At 35.2% G+C, this 16,493-nt stretch overlaps 1 protein-coding gene and 1 pseudogene across 1 annotated transcript in view; one reads left to right on the top strand and one right to left on the bottom strand.

The window, feature by feature from the left end:
- Nucleotides 1-16,493, top strand: part of LOC109108480 (zinc finger protein 501-like) — a 282,595-nt gene that overhangs the window by 1,830 nt on the left and 264,272 nt on the right. The gene's annotated exons all lie outside the window — the stretch shown is intronic.
- LOC122136712 overlaps nt 1-16,493 on the bottom strand; it is a 73,694-nt pseudogene that overhangs the window by 37,009 nt on the left and 20,192 nt on the right.

Genomic DNA, 16,493 nt, shown 5'->3' with positions numbered 1-16,493 from the left:
CACTGTACGTGGGAAGCGTTTCATTCAGTCATCTGTTCTACACAGTCATACAAAAAACAATCACAGTAAGGCCCCGTACACACAGAGACACATTTAGCTGTATATGTAAATATTTTGTATGGTATATGTGTTTCATCCAGGCGGATCCGGCTTTTGGGAGAGTGAAATGTATTTTTTTTTTTTTTTTAACCGGGTCCCAGAGTGGATAAATCTGAAAATGACACCTTTGCGTTTTCGTGTGTACAGCTAATCTGTATATTTTGTGAAACAATGATGTCATGGAAGATCACGTGACCCTTTGGCAGCAATGCACGCATAGTCCTTCTTTCTGCTCACTTTGTCAGAAATTATATATATCCTGTCAGTAAATTGTGAACAACTCTTTACCTAGCCCACTATGAGTACCTCAGCAGTCAAGGACGTTCGGGAAAAACAAACAGATGAACAATCGCCAATAAAGAAAAAAATTCAAAAGATTCCGCCATCTATAGAGAGGACCTGGATGTGGCTATAACTAACGGTATAGCTATAGCAGGACAATTTCCCAACTTTAGTCCAGCCACAACTACCAAGAGACAGAGCTTTAATCCAGTTTTGAAGAAGATGACAGCCCTCGGTCTCCAGCCCTTCCTCACATACCCAGAAGTAACTAAAGTACAGCACAAAGGTGAGCAGATGATGTTTGACTCCCCTCAGAAGGTGGAGGATTTTGTTACTTCACTGTCACAGAAGACGTATTCTGCGGCAATGTTACTAGAGCCCCTTTCACACTGCACGTCGGACCCGGCAAATTGCCCGAACATTGCCGGGTCGACTTCTGTGTGAAAGCAAACACGTCCCGGGATTGATTCCGGGATCGAACCCGGGTCGGGGACATAGTAACATTGCGGTAATCGATCCGGAACGAGCGCTGTGTGAACAAAAGCCAGATCTAATTCCGTATCGAAGTGATGACGCGCATTGTGTCGCGCGACTCTTTTAGCTGGTGTTTTTGAAGGCAGATCAACGTCCGCGATGAAACAAATATGTGCAAACTGTAACGAAGCAGAGATCAGTTAGTTCCTCACTTTCCGCGCTGAAGCTGAGATCGTTTACCAGCTTCAGTGAAAGTTAACCTGCCTAGCGTTTTCGATCAATCCCGGGACGTATATGCGTTCACACAGAAGGGACCCGGCAATTTTCCGGGTCCAACATGCAGTGTGAAAGGGGCTATGGAGAGCAATCAAAGCTGACAAGGTTAAACCACATAGGCTCCAAAATATTTTATTTGCTGGCACAGGAAATAAAAATGATAATCTAAACATGTCTAATCTAATCTAAACTTTTAAAAACTTGGCTCATCCATTGTCTTATCCATTTCAAAGTCATCCACAGAGTATACATAACTCCTTACAAAAGGTTTAAAATGAAACTGCAAATCGACCTATAACTGCCATATCTGTAACACTGTATCATCAGGTACCTTTCACAGCCTACTTAAAATAGTTACATTTGTATGTACAAATGGCACGAATGAACAAGGCTAAACCCAGTACCATTGTTGCATGGAAATGTTTTTCTGCCGGGATTTCGGATTGTTTAATGGAATGACTTAAACACTTATTTTCTTTTTTTTTCTTCTTTACTTTCAGATTGTAAAAATATTGATGTGTCTGTTGTTTCCCCTTCCCTGTTTTGTTTTTCTGAATGATGTTGTTTTATTGACTCCAAAATAAAAAAATGTTGATCACAAAAAAACAAAACAATGATGTCATCACCCCACATCTCGACTCGAGTCAGCCACCGCTACTTGGAGGACTACATGTTTGCGTTCATGCTGCAGAAGCTACTGACTAAACTTGCACGATATTGGAAAAAAATAACTCACAATGCGATAATTTTTTCTCGGCGATGTATATTGCGATATGACAAAAATAAATAATAATAATAATAAAAAAATCACCACATGAGTTGAACAGCTCTATTTGGAAAAAAAAAATATGATTTTTAATTATGAAAAAAAAAAAGATTTTGTAGGTGAATAAATCAGCATAGAAAATAAGCAAATTACAAACAGATAAATATAATAGAAAAATTATACAAAATGAAATAAACTGCTTTATATTCTTCAGGTAATTCTGACTGTATTCAGGTACAGAAATTGAATAATCAATTGTAAAACAATACTGCATATTCACTGTATAAATAAAATCTAATAAATCTGTTTAAGCTACAAAAGTGTTTTTTTCTCTGTGTTCTATTGTTTGATTAACATTCATGGAAAAGCCTAAGGAAGATTAAACTGCTGTGAACCAATCAATGTTGGGCAGTAACGCATTACTGTATTTTTGACTACTTTTATAGTAACGGGGAAATTTAACGCGTTATAATTTTCAAAAAAGTATTTAGAGTATAGTTACAAGCAGAGGTCTCTATACGTTACTACCGTGTTACATTGCTGACAGAATACAGTGTTTTATAATCTAGAGATTGTAAAGAGGATGTAGCACATGCACTGTCGAGTCAAGTACAAGTGAATTAGGGACCTGCTCCCGCGAGACCCGACACAACATAGTGTGGCGCGGGACAAGACTTGATAGGTGAGAGCAGAGACTCGTGTGTGTGCGGGATGCGGGAAAATAAAATGATTCACGTGACTCCCGCAAAGTAGAAATATCTAAACATAAAATATCTAAATAAAATAAATTGTTATTCATCTATTGCACAAAAGCAACATAAACTAATATAAAATATAAACAATTAACAGGTGCAAGCGTATGCAGAGTTTCTATTTAGGCTAAAACAGGAAAGTTGAATTTCTTCCTTTAATATAGGCTAAGTGAGTTTGTCATTATTGTAGCTGTTTTCATTTGAAATAAATAAATGAATAAAACATTGAACTACAAATTTGCCATTGTACTATTTTAAGTCTTATGTGTTTTAATTAATAAGCTAATAATGAACCACAAACTACGATCGTTATAAAGAAAGGGAAAATCCAAAGACCGTTATTTATTTACTTATTTATTTATTTATTTATTTTTGTTAGAATGCGGATAAAACATTTTCCTTATTCATATTGTTAATAAAAGTTCAAAGTTTAATATAAGTGAATTAAAGAAAAAAGTAATGTAACTAGTAATGCAACTAATTACTTTAGAAATGTGATTACTTTTAAAAGGAATAATCAGTAATTTGATTACATTTTCAGAATAACTTGCCCAACATTGGAACCAATATATTATCCATTTACAGCCAGAACATAGTGAAATGATAATTTAAGAAATTTATTGGTGAAAAATGCAACTGGAATTACTTGTGACAGACTGTTACAGTATCTTAGTAACTGGTAGTGAGCTGTTACTTTGTGTTAAACCCTGCAGGAGGACAGTCATTAAAAGTAATCAAAAGCCACATTTGTGTGGCGGTGTCCGGCGGAGTGGAGCGTCAATAATTTCCACTGCGCGCTATGATCATTTAATAATCTCTCTACTCCGGGCTGACCATTTACCAATCCCGCTCCACTCCTCGCTCACTGGTATCAGAAACACCGCTCCGCCTTTGGTCCATGTATGAAGTATTTCAGTATGTTTGAAATAGCACAGTTCTGTTCATATAACATAGGCCTATATTAAAAAAATAAAATAAGAGGAGAGTTTCAAATGGGTTTTCAGAAAGGCACAGAAAACAAATAATGCATTCTAATAAAATAACGTAGAATAACGTTAAATTTTATTATTCAATTTTTTTTTTTTTTTTTGAATTTATATAGTTTTGTTCAATTTGGAACGCTTTGCAAATGTTACCACAAATGACGATAAAGAGTCGAGGCTGAATGTTTTTGTCCTCTATGAGCAACGCCGTGCTACACAGGCATTAGTAATCAAACACAGAGCATCGTAACAGACCAAACTAATAGAGCACAAATCACCTACTCCAGTGGTTCCCAGACTGAGGGATAGTGTACAGTCAGCAGATTATTTTGCAAAAGAAACCTTTGCAGGGTGATAAAGACTACACTGCATAACTGTCCCGCTTATCATGCAGCCACTTGCCTGATAAGTAAATATTAATTTGACATTTTAAAGGGGTCATATGTTGCAATTTCAAATTTTCCTTTCTCTTTGGAGTGTTACAAGCTCTTGGTGCATAAAGAAGATATGTAAAGTTGCAAAGACCAAAGTCTCAAATCCAAAGAGATATTCTTTATAAAAGTTAAGCCTCGTCCCCGCCTCCTAAAACGACTCGTTCTAACACACCCCACATATCTACGTAAATATGTGGGAAGATTTGCATAACACCGCCCAAATGTTCATGCAAAGAAAGAAGGTGTACCTTTTATTCTCGTTGTAGTATTGTTGTTGTTGCTGCCGCCACCATGTCGTATAGACGCTGTGTTTCACTGTGAAAGCGAAACTGCTTTGTTTGGGCTTCCAAAAGAGGATGATATCCGCTTCGTCATGCCTGCAGCTGATCCGTGATGGGAGGAAATACATCAACTTTGCACTGTGGTTCGCCGAATCGACTTTCACCATGGACGACGCGGAGTCCAGCCTGGGGTCACCACATGTGGTTGCTGCAAGCACAAGATACGCTCCTTGGTAGAATCCACCTATGAGCTGCCCATCTCTGTTCTCTCAAGTGGGCCGGGTCTCACTATACTCAAGGCCGTGGTGTGTGACACGGTTTCATTGAGAAAGCAAAACTACTTTGTTTAGCCTTCCAAAAGAGGACACGATTAGAAATCATGTTTACATCACGTTTATAATGGGGTTTATGTTTATTTCTCATATCCGGCTGGACAAGGCATTCCAATATGTTAAAGGGTTAGTTCACTGAAAAATGAAAATTATGTCATTAATGACTCACCCTCATGTCGTTCCAAACCCGTAAAACCGCCGTTCATCTTCGGAACACAGTTTAAGATATTTTAGATTTAGTCCGAGAGCTTTCTGTCCCTCCATTGAAAATGTATGTACGGTATACTGTCCATGTCCAGAAAGGTAATAAAAACATCATCAAAGTAGTCCATGTGACATCAGAGGGTCAGTTAGAATTTGTTGAAGCATCGAATATACATTTTGGTCAAAAAAAAAAATAAAAATTTTATTCAGCATTGTCTTCTCTTCCGAGTCTGTTGTGAGCGCGTTCATGACGCTGCTGACGTGTTTTCTGGTGCGCCCAATAACAACGATAACACATCAGCAGCATCGTACGTCAACTGTCACAGCAGTCGCACTCACAACAGACCTGGAAGAGAAGACAATGCTGAATAAAGACCAAAATGTATCTTCGATGCTTCAATAAATTCCTGATGTCACATGGACTACTGTCACAGGACCCAGAGCGCAACCCATTCTCACCCCGCAGCACAGAGCATAAGCCTGAGCCCACTGCTGATGGAGAACCAGAGCCTGCCATGACCAACGAGCCATCGCCAGAGAGCGACAGAGCTGAGGATCGCCCCGGAGCCAGAGCCTGTGATGTCAGACCAGGTGAGAGCACTGGCTACAATGTTCACACCAGGGGAAAGTGCTATGGAAAGTGCTATTTTTATCTGATTTAAAAAAAAAAAAAAAATTCAGCCTTGGTGAGCATAAGAGATGTCTTTTCAAAAAACATAAAATATCTTACTGAATTCTGAACAATAGTGTATATTTGAGGTTAACTTACTAGCCATATGGTTCACTGTTTTTTGGAAATGTCTAAAAGGAGGTTCGCTCAGACTCGGGCCTATTGCACCACCTAGATGTAAAAAAGCTGGTTGTAAGCCCTATGCTGGGCTTTACATTCTCCCGCAGTTATAGATATAGCTGAGACCATGTTCACACCGCAATGTCTACAACTACTAATATAGAATTGAACTGCTCAAGACATCATAACACGTGAAGCCACCGTGCCATGATTTCATTGAGTAAACACTTCCGCGTTTTTATATCTAAAGTCTCCCTGCACACTCCTATGACAGATTTCATCAAGGTTAAGTAAAATATAATAAATGTAATACAATGCTTCTCTCTAGAGATATTTTTATAGCTGACTATCTAGTCTTTCCTGAGGTAAATGTGACTATAACGTGACATTTTGTGTTTTACTGGCGTCTATCTGTGGCTGAAAAAAAAAAAAACACGTTTGTATTTTGTGAAAATATTTAAAAGCACATTTTGAAAGCTGATCATTTATTTCTGATTAAAAGTAACAAAGCACAAAACCTATTCTGATTATTGGATGGTAGGCACGCTACAAATAATGAATGGAATTAAAAACATTAAAAATTTCCAAGCATTTACACTGTCCTTAAAAACAAGATGTCAAATGGTTTCTTTTAATAATCCCAGGTCATATGTAATATTTTACTGCATAATTATTACATGCTGTGCAGAAATATATTTTGTATTCAATTAATTATTGTCGACAGTGTGGTAAGCTATAGTCTACACAGAGCTTCGCAATTCATGTACATTATCCTGCCTGAAAAGACCATAAACATTACAGTTCACGTCTGCTGTAAGAAATAACTAACAGATGTAAAACCTAAAAATGAATAATGTCCGAGCAAATCATGACTTTCACTTTACACCTACCTCTGACGAGGCGTAAGATTTAGTCCCAGGCGTAGCACTACGCCGAGATGGTGTAACGGGTATATATTCTATGCACGCATTTTACGTCCAGTAAAATTTTAATTAGCTTTCCCAGTTCACCTGTGTTCTTTCTCCATCTAGGGCTCCCTTCAGAAATTTTGAGATCTTGGAGCTTCCCGTTGCTGAGGGTTTATTTATTTATTTTTGCTCCTGAAATCAATAGGTTTTGTCAATATTTGTTTACCATGAGAGATCAAAACTTGAACTTGATTCAGTTTATTGTTGTGCTGATGTAAGTGACGTCAACGATTAACAGTACAGTTTGTTTAACGTTAGGTTAAATAAATAAGCCAATTTCCAATCACCCATTGAAAAAATACCAGCAAATCTTTTACAGAACTGTCAAATGCTCTCATCTACACATGAAGTTGTAATTAAAATCCCAAACTTTCATAAAGAGTTCAGTCTATGGCAGGGATCTTCAACCCCGCTCCTGGAGAGCTACCATCCTGCAGACTTCAGTTCCAACCCTGCTCCAACGCTCCTGAAGTAATTATCAAGTGCCCCTGAACACCTTGATTAGCTGGTTCAGGTGTGTTTGATTGGGGTTGGAGCTGAAATCTGCAGGACAGTAGCTCTCCAGGAGCAGGGTTGGAGACCACTTGTCTAGGGCAGGGATAGGCAACTCCAGTCCTGGAGGGCCACTATCCTGCAGAGTTTAGCTTCTGCCCTCATAAAAACTCACCTGCCTGTATCTATCTAGTAATCCCGAAAACACTGATTGCCTTGTTCAGGTGTGTTTAATTAGGGTTGGAGCTAAACTCTGCAGGACAGTGGCCCTCCAGGACCGAAGTTGCCTATCCCTGGTCTAGGGAGTTAGCCTAATTTTACCTCCTCTGGAAACAGGTAAGATGCTAACGGACTAGTTTGAAGACTAATTGTTGTGTTGGCGCCCCGTTTCCATGGCAACTCCCTCCGCTCCAGTGTTTGAATGAGACTCGAATGTTCAGCACACACACCCATTAAAACACGTCACAGTCATGAAGAATTTACATCAACGTATAAAATTAGAATGTTACATAAATAAATAAATATAATTAAATTGTTATTAAATCATCTATTCTTTTTCTGTTCTTTTGACTTGCTTATTTTGTGTTCACGGTGTATTGTGTGTATGTACTTGGATGTGTGAAATGCAGAGCACAAATTCTGAGTATGGGATACCATACTTGGCCACCTTTCCTTTCCTTTCCTTTCCTTTCCTTTCCTTTCCTTTCCTCTAACATTAACATTCCCTATTCGTTTTTAATATATCTACTTGTTTTTTTATTTATTTATTTAAAAAGCTACATATAATGCTTAAATTATCTATTCTTTTTCCATTCTTTTGACTTGTTTTATTTTGTGTTCATGTTGTGTGTGTGTGTGTGTGTGTGTGTGTGTGTGTGTCAAGTCAAGTCAGCTTTATTGTCAATTCTTCCACATGTACAGTACATACATACAGAGAATTGAAATACTCTCAGACCCTTGGTGCATACAGATAACACTAACAGTAGAGCCTAAAAATACAGATAGATACAGATCAAATCTAAAATACAACTATACAAATAAGGGCATGTAAAAAGATAATAAAAATAAAGTTAAATAAAGCAGCACATGACAGATGCAGATACAGAACAAACAGTGCAGATAAAAAGATTGTAGTGCAAAAAAAAAAGCTTATTCAGTCTGATTAAAGTGACAAAGGGCTCAGAGAGCAGTTCTTTTATTTAAACTGACTGAAGAGGTAGTAGTAGTGTCTTCCATGAGGAAACAAGCTTATAAATCACACAGTATGGAGTGTACTGAAAATCAGACAAAGCTGAATGTTTCCTGTAAGGGGAAGGTTTAGGTGTAGGGTGATAGAAAATATGGTTAAAATTAGAGACCAGCTAAAACTACCCTGGCCCGACTGGGAGACCAGCTTGACCAGCCTTTTATTTGGGGTTTGACAATTATTTGGAAGTTCTAAATGAACATAAAAATCAATCAATTTACAACTCTTTAAAGCTTTTAAATGTTGAATGTTTTAAAACTGTTGGAATAGTAGATCTATCCTGAGAGAGTCTCCTGGTGAGAGGAAAATTCATTGGCATCTTTTGCTCTTTGATCATCAAATGAATGACAATTGTACATTATATGAACATTATATGAAACTCATAAGAAAACAATGATATTATTTATATCATGAAGAAAAATGATATACAATTTTAAAACTTTCTGACTGTGATTCACTGTGAAATTATATTTTATTGCTTGATGCATTATTGTGTCACATTTGTTGAGGACGCAGCATCAGATCTGAAACTGCTGGATCTGAAGATGATCTACTTACTGTGTGTTTTTTGTCTGTGTAGAGCAGATGAATTATTGAAACACTTCCCACATGCAGTGCAGTGATACGGTTTCTCTCCAGTGTGGATCCTCTTGTGTGTCTTCAGGTTTGACAAATCACTGAATCTCTTGTCACAGTGTGAACACTTGTACAGCAAATTCTGATTTAGTTTTAGTCTTAGACTCATCGTATATATATATATATATATATATATATATATATATATATATATATATATATATATATATATATATATATATATATATATATATATAAACGATGAGTCTAAGAATAAAACTAAATCAGAATTTGCTGTACAAGTGTTCACACTGTGACAAGAGATTCAGTGATATATATATATATTAAAATTATATATAGGATTAAAAAGGTGTATTTAAGGACCTTAATAAAATCCTCCTAATGTGCTGTTTATTAATAGTTAGTAAGGTAGTTTGTGCTTTAATAAACAGCCAATATGTTAATAATAGGCACGTAGTAAGCAAATAGTTAATAGTGAGAATAGATTTCTATACTAAGTGTTACTGACTAGTTAGCTGATATTATCTTTTAAAGTCAGTAATATAAAAAGAGTAATTGGTCTAATTGGAAAAGTAAGACAGATTAACCTCTTGGTTAATTGCAAGTTGGTCAAATTAGTACATAAGATACAGTCTTAACATAGTAGCTACGTTTATGCAACTGGTCCCTGGTGTTAGCTGCACTTGAGATGTAAGTTGGCATTTCAGAGATGCTCCACAGAACTTTGTTGCAAGAGTGAGTTTCTGGATTAATAATTGTGTGTATGATTGGTCCAGGTGCTACACTACGTATGGAGTATCCTTAGATCTTTAATCTTCTACTTTCAACGACGACATTTTGGGATTCAACTCTTCAACATCAGTTTCACTCATTTTCAGACTAAGGCTCAAGGGGAAATGATCAGACAGATCTATATCTTTGCATATTTCACAACTTTGCACATATTTCAGATCCTGGTTTAACATGAAAAAATAGTCTAATCTGGATATGGGCTTGCTACACGAATGCATGTATCTTTCTGATTCTGATCTACTCTCTCCTTTATGCATTTCTTTCCAGACATCTGACAGCTGCAATATACTCATGAACCTAATCAGTCTTTTTCTCCGTGGCCCATGTGCATTCTTCACATCCTGGTCATCAAGTGTTGTGTTAAAGTCTCCACCAAATACAGGCCTGCATTTAAAAGCTTCTGACCCACTTCTTAAGAAACTGGAGAAAATCTTTACCATGAGATCACAGATTAGATGGTCATCGCCAGAATGGTAATAGACACTCACAAATGTGTACTTCTGATTGCCAGTCCCCGCATGAACCCAAGCATAATCTCCACCCTCACAAATTGCTTCCAGACGTGTGTGTGGTTTGTTGATCAGAATGGCAACACCTTTGCTGCTTGAACTGAAGAGAGTCAAATACATCGTCTTCCTCTCCCTTTTCAGTTGCTCTTTGAATTCCTTATCCTTCAGTGTTTCTATGTCATATTCCCCACCAAAGGCCTCAGTGATTTTACGAATGTCTTTCTCACCAATATGAGTCTCTTGCAGAAGCACAACGTCATATTTTCCAAAGATTGCCAGTAGAGCTTCTTTTTCATTTAGTCTTGTTTTCAGACCACGGATATTCCAGGACAGAACTTTGAATTCTGATTCAGATGCCATCATGTGGAGTAATGTTGTCTTGTCTGTGAAGTTTACTAAAAGCAAACACGTGTTAAATGACAGAGACATGTTTTTGTTAATTTAGACCAGACCTGAGCCATTCACTCCATTCACATTTAATTCATTAAATTTATTTAAGTGCTGCATGAACCTGCAAGTTAGAAAATAAAAAATAAAAAACTAACAACATGTTTGAGTACAAACTGTCCAGTATAAAATTCTTTAAATATCTGGCATTCATTTTTCAATTAATTTTTACCTCCAAAGCAGCTATGTATCCTGGGGGATGCAAACATTAAATTCTAAAATAAAATAATAAAATAAAATAAGTAAATAATGTATTAATTTGCTGAGGGATGGACGAGCTGTTTTTATGTTCTCCTGTCATATCTAAAAACTGTAGTGAAATGGTTGACCCAAAGTGTATTTAAAATTGTGGAAGGAAACCATCTAAACCTGTTTTTTTTATTGTTTGGTAGTGCAAAAAGAATATTCTTTTAATCATTGTTTTTTTATTATTATTATTATTCTTTCTAAGTTAAGTTTAGAAAATTTATCAGTTTCTTTATCATTGTGTTTGTTATTGTTATTATTTTACAGATTTTTGTAAAATGTCTGAAATGTTGCGTTAATATCTTGTGGGGTATGGAAAATGTTTTCATTTTTAATAATAGTTATAAGTGTTTTTTCCTCATATACATTTAAGCAAGTTGCCTAGATATTTTCCACGTTTGTCATTTTGTTCAAATATGGATTGTAGGCGTTTTTTGTTTTGTTTTGTTTTTTTAATTCCAATTGTTTAGCTGAGCCATCCATAGTACAAACAAGCAAGCCCTGAAAACTGATAAAAGCACACATAATATACGCTTATTAATTAATGATATTAGATGATTAGTCAGTTGCATTTGTTAGGTTATACTTTAGGTAAAACATTTGCAGTGGGTTTATAAAAGCTGTTTTTGGGCGCGTTAGCCAGAGTTTTGTTGCATCTACACTATTCTGACCAGGAGTCACCAGCGAGTGGCGTTTTGAACGCTTCGCAACAGTGAATCCTTTTGCAAAGCAATTTGTTCAGTTGCTTCAAAGCTTTGAAAAGCTTAATATCCCCCATCACTACTACATAAGTGTGGGGGTGAAATGTATAAAATAATATATATGTCTCTTCTGTAGTTGTGAGTTGTGCACATCAGTTTAAAGCTGAGCTGTAGGTTCTTTTTCAAATAAGGAAAAAAGGTTTCTTGGTACAGCTGGTTAGGGATGCTGAAAGAATGGTGTATATTCCAGATTTTATTTCAAGATCACAACATGCTGCACATTGTATCTTGGATACAAACCATCTTGCTTCAAATGCAATCAGTAACCTATTTCAAATTTTTAAGACTTATTTTGTTATTAATAAATTAATGAAGCATTGTTTAAAAAAATGTCACTAAAGTTATTGCAAATGAACACAAAATTGAAGATGTTAAATAATAAAAATGTATGTAAAATGTGTTTAAATTAAATATTCACATCTTAAATATATGTTGAATTTCAGTCTATAAAATGCAAGCCCTAAAGATACAATGGATAAAAATTAAAAAATGCAAGCACTGTTAATATATATGTATTAGAGATGCGCGGATGGGCTATTATTTCATCCGCAACCGCATCACAAAACTCATCATCCGTCCGCCATCCATCCGCACCAACGTTTTTGACCAATTTCCAAAACCGCACCCGCCCGCCATCCGCTGATTGGGCGATGCACGGCGCTGCTGATGACAGCCGCGAGACTAGAAAGCTCTCAGAATATCAGCAGTGAACTCCGTCTCCGATCGGCGCACAGGGATAAAAATAAATAAATAGCCTAAATTAAACGCACTATACTGTACAATATTTTCATTGTAGCCTAATAGAAAACGCATTTTGGCACAATCATTTCAACATGCTGCTATTTAGCCTACTACTAAATGCCTATTTCACTTTATTTTTTAGCAAACAGATAGAAAGCTCGAATAAAATAACAAGTTATTTACATTATAGGCTAATAATGTTCACATTTGTAGTTGTCCAAAACAACCCCAAAAACTTACCTGCTTGCCTTGTACATCTAATTAATGGGCACAGTTTGTCGACTATTTTGTTTATTTATTTTATTTATTTATGTATTTATTTATTTATTTATTTTACTGTGGATGTTATTGAGCATGTAGAAATCGGAAACAACACCAATTCTGCGACACAGATGAACCTTTATTGATATCTCTATCAGACAATGCCTATTTTATATGCCAAAAGAAACAACAGGCAGTAAAAAAAAAAAAAAAAAAAAAAATTAAAATAAATATCTTAATGTAGGCATAGGCTATAGTCGCATGTTTTGGCAAACAGTTGAAAAAAAAAAACGGCATATCGTAGCTAACCCTCACAAACTTAAATTAGAAAAATAAATATGCCACCCCTCTTTGTGGTACTCTACTGGGATCTCGACGGACAAAACTTCGTGTTCGTGGAAGTTTAGCAGCACACTTGTGATGCACCATGTTAGACGTACCCGTCTTGTGGCTGTCATGAACATAAACTGCTTCGCAGGTTTTGCAAATTACTTAGCCTGGTGTCATCCTGATTTACCACTTTGTAAAACTTTTCTGCACTTTTCTGACCTTCTATTTCCTTTGTTTTTAATTCTTCTTTTTTGAGTTTGTCACGTACCTCCTTCGCCAACGTTGCCATCTCTGATAATAACACACACACACACACACACACACACAAGTGTTTATATTTCAAAAACATCTGCCATTAAATTACTTCCATAGCTTGTGCATGTGGTGAGAGACAACTCAAAGAAGAAGACACTTTGTAAATATAATCCGATTGGATTATACTGTAACTGAAATCCGATCAGAGTTGAATGATTCAATCAAAAGTTGATGAGCCTACACTCCTATACTACTCCAGCATCAGGACATCTCTCAAACTGTCCAGACTGGACTGGTGTACAAACAGTTTTGATTGTGCAAACTTCTGCATTGTGTTCTACAATGCACTTCACAAACGACTTGAGCATGTTGTTGTTGTTAATAGTTTGCTATCGCATTATCATACAATATGTATCATTAAATGACACATTTATGGCTGTCATGGTGTATGCACAAAAAAAAAAAAAAAATTGCTTATTCTTACTGTTGAGACTGAAAATGATGCAAGTGTTTTTCAGATGATTTCAGATGAATTTTTTGATTTCCACTGTGAGATAGTTTCTAAGCATAAACATATATATATATATATATATATATATATATATATATATATATATATATATATATATATATATATATATATATAATTCTCTTTAATGCGTTTGCACTGTTTTGATTAGGTTTCCTGGGAAATGTATTTTTTTTTATTTTATCATCATTATTATAGTCAAAAGTCTTTATTAATCTTGATTGACATATCAATAAAATTCCACCACATTATTTTGGCAGTTAAAGTTTTGGGCAGGTTTTGGTGAGCTTTTGGGGTGGAAATCGTACACCCAATCTTGCAACACTGGTCCTAAGTGGGGTGGAAATGAGGACGCACAAATAAGAAATGAGAAGTTGGTTGTGTTACCTTTTCCTGCATTTCCTGAAATATCAGATTTTAAAGGGATAGTTCACCCAAAAATGAAAATTATGTCATTAATGACTCACCCTCATGTCCTTCCAAACCCGTGAGACCTCCGTTCATCTTCGGAACACAGTATAAGATATTTTAGATTTAGTCCGAGAGCTTTCTGTTCCTCCATTGAGAATGTATGTACGGTATACTGTCCACGTCCAGAAAGGTAATAAAAACATCTTCAAAGTAGTCCATGTGACATCAGAGGGTCCGTTAGAATTTTTTGAAGCATCGAAAATACATTTTGGTCCAAAAATATCAAAAACTATGACTTTATTCAGCATTGACTTCTCTCCCGGGTCTGTTAGGAGCGCGTTCACAGCACTGCAGTTTAGTGATATCCGGTTCGTGAACGAATCACTCGATGTAACCGGATCTTCTTGAACCAGTTCACCAAATCGAACTGAATCGTTTGAAACGGTTCGAGTCAACAATAAGCATTAATCCACAAATGACTTAAGCTGTTAACTTTTTTAACATGGCTGACACTCCCTCTGAGTTCAAATAAACCAATATCCCGGAGTGTACCTTGCTGTTAGTGTTTGCTAGTAACACTGATTAAACCAAAATCACATCTTATGATTTTAAAGCATATTTACTTATAATTAAGTAAATTTAGAAAACCGCTACATTACAAAAACCGATATTGAAAAACATAAAATTCACAGCAATATCACTGCTAGGTCAAATATTTAATCAAAAAAACACTAGAAGTGTATATGACAGTATCAATGAAAAACATCAAACAATCGCTACATTGCAAACATGAATTTTGAAAAAGACTAAATTCACACAGCAATGACATTTCTATCCATCTCAAAACATTTTAAGTGCATAGTAACAATGAGGAAATGAAAAACAATAACAACATTACAAAAATGAATATTAAAGAACACTGATAAAAATGATTTTGTAGTGAAATAAATACTACATAAAAACAAATGTAATTTCTACATTAAATAATTTAGTTAAGGCAAGAATTAAAAAAAATAAAATAAAGTAAATTCTGTATTAGTACTCAATTTAAGCTTGTAGAAATTAAAGTTGGAATTTATAAGTATATTTTACTTGGAATTGTTTGTTATGTTTACAGTGATTCTTTAAGTAAATATCAAAGTTATGATCCCATATTTCCCATCATGCATTTGGGCACGAATAATTTAAAATGTAAAATTTTTTCACTGTTTTCGAGTTGTATTTACACTGTTTCATGGTCGCTTTTTTTAATGTTAAGTAACTTACTGTTTTGTGACATCTGGATTCATTTTCTACTCAAAATTCTACCATTTGTACTCAAACACTATTCACTGATTGTTACCGTCATTGGTGTACCAAGTATTGAGGTCTCTGTGTTCATTTGGGTAATAATTATATCTAAAGTCTATTTACTTACAGATTTTATTTAATTCAATACTTTGTTTTACTTAAAATATATGTGTGCAAACCTTGCAAAAGAGAGAAAAATGAAGTGAATCTTACTTGTTTTTTTTTTCAGTTCATTAAATTACTGTTATTTAACAGCACACTTATTTACAGTTATAAGCACTATTTAAGTAACATTTACAAACAAAGAGTCAATCAAATTTACTGGGAATTCCCAAGTAAACGTAACTTAAACATTTCTATTTAAAGCTATTAATAATAATGTTTAGGCTTTTACTTGTCAATTTTTTGTAAATTAACTAGCCTTTTCTGAGTGAGAATTGTTTCCAAGCTTTCTCACTTATTTTTTAAAATAAATAAATAAATATATATATATATATATATATATATATATATATATATATATATATATATATATATATATATATATATATATATATATATATAAGATCATTTCTAGGTCAAATATTTCATCTCCAAACACTTGAAGTTCATAAGGTAGTAACAATGAACAAAAATCAACATTACAAAAAATATATTAAAGAACATGAAATTCCCAGCAATAACTTTGCTAGGTCAAAGATTTCTGTGGACAGCAAATTAATCCGTGGTAGGTAGTGACATTTTTCCCTGTTTCTTTCTTTAAAAATGAAATCATGTCTGTATGTACATCCAGTGATTAAAGGCTGCGTTCCCCTCCATTTTCCTTTATCTTGTTGCTGATTTCTTCTGAGGACGATTCTGACACCCCTCGCCCTCTCCGCCGGAAAAACTCGAAGAATCACAAACGTATATAAGCGGCAGGTTTATTAGGAAAAAATATAAATG

The sequence above is a fragment of the Cyprinus carpio genome, chromosome B3 (assembly GCF_018340385.1).
Source record: "Cyprinus carpio isolate SPL01 chromosome B3, ASM1834038v1, whole genome shotgun sequence".
NCBI classification, from domain to species: domain Eukaryota; kingdom Metazoa; phylum Chordata; class Actinopteri; order Cypriniformes; family Cyprinidae; genus Cyprinus; species Cyprinus carpio.
The sequence above is the reverse complement of the archived record's forward strand: the minus strand, read 5'-3'. Positions and strand labels throughout refer to the sequence as shown.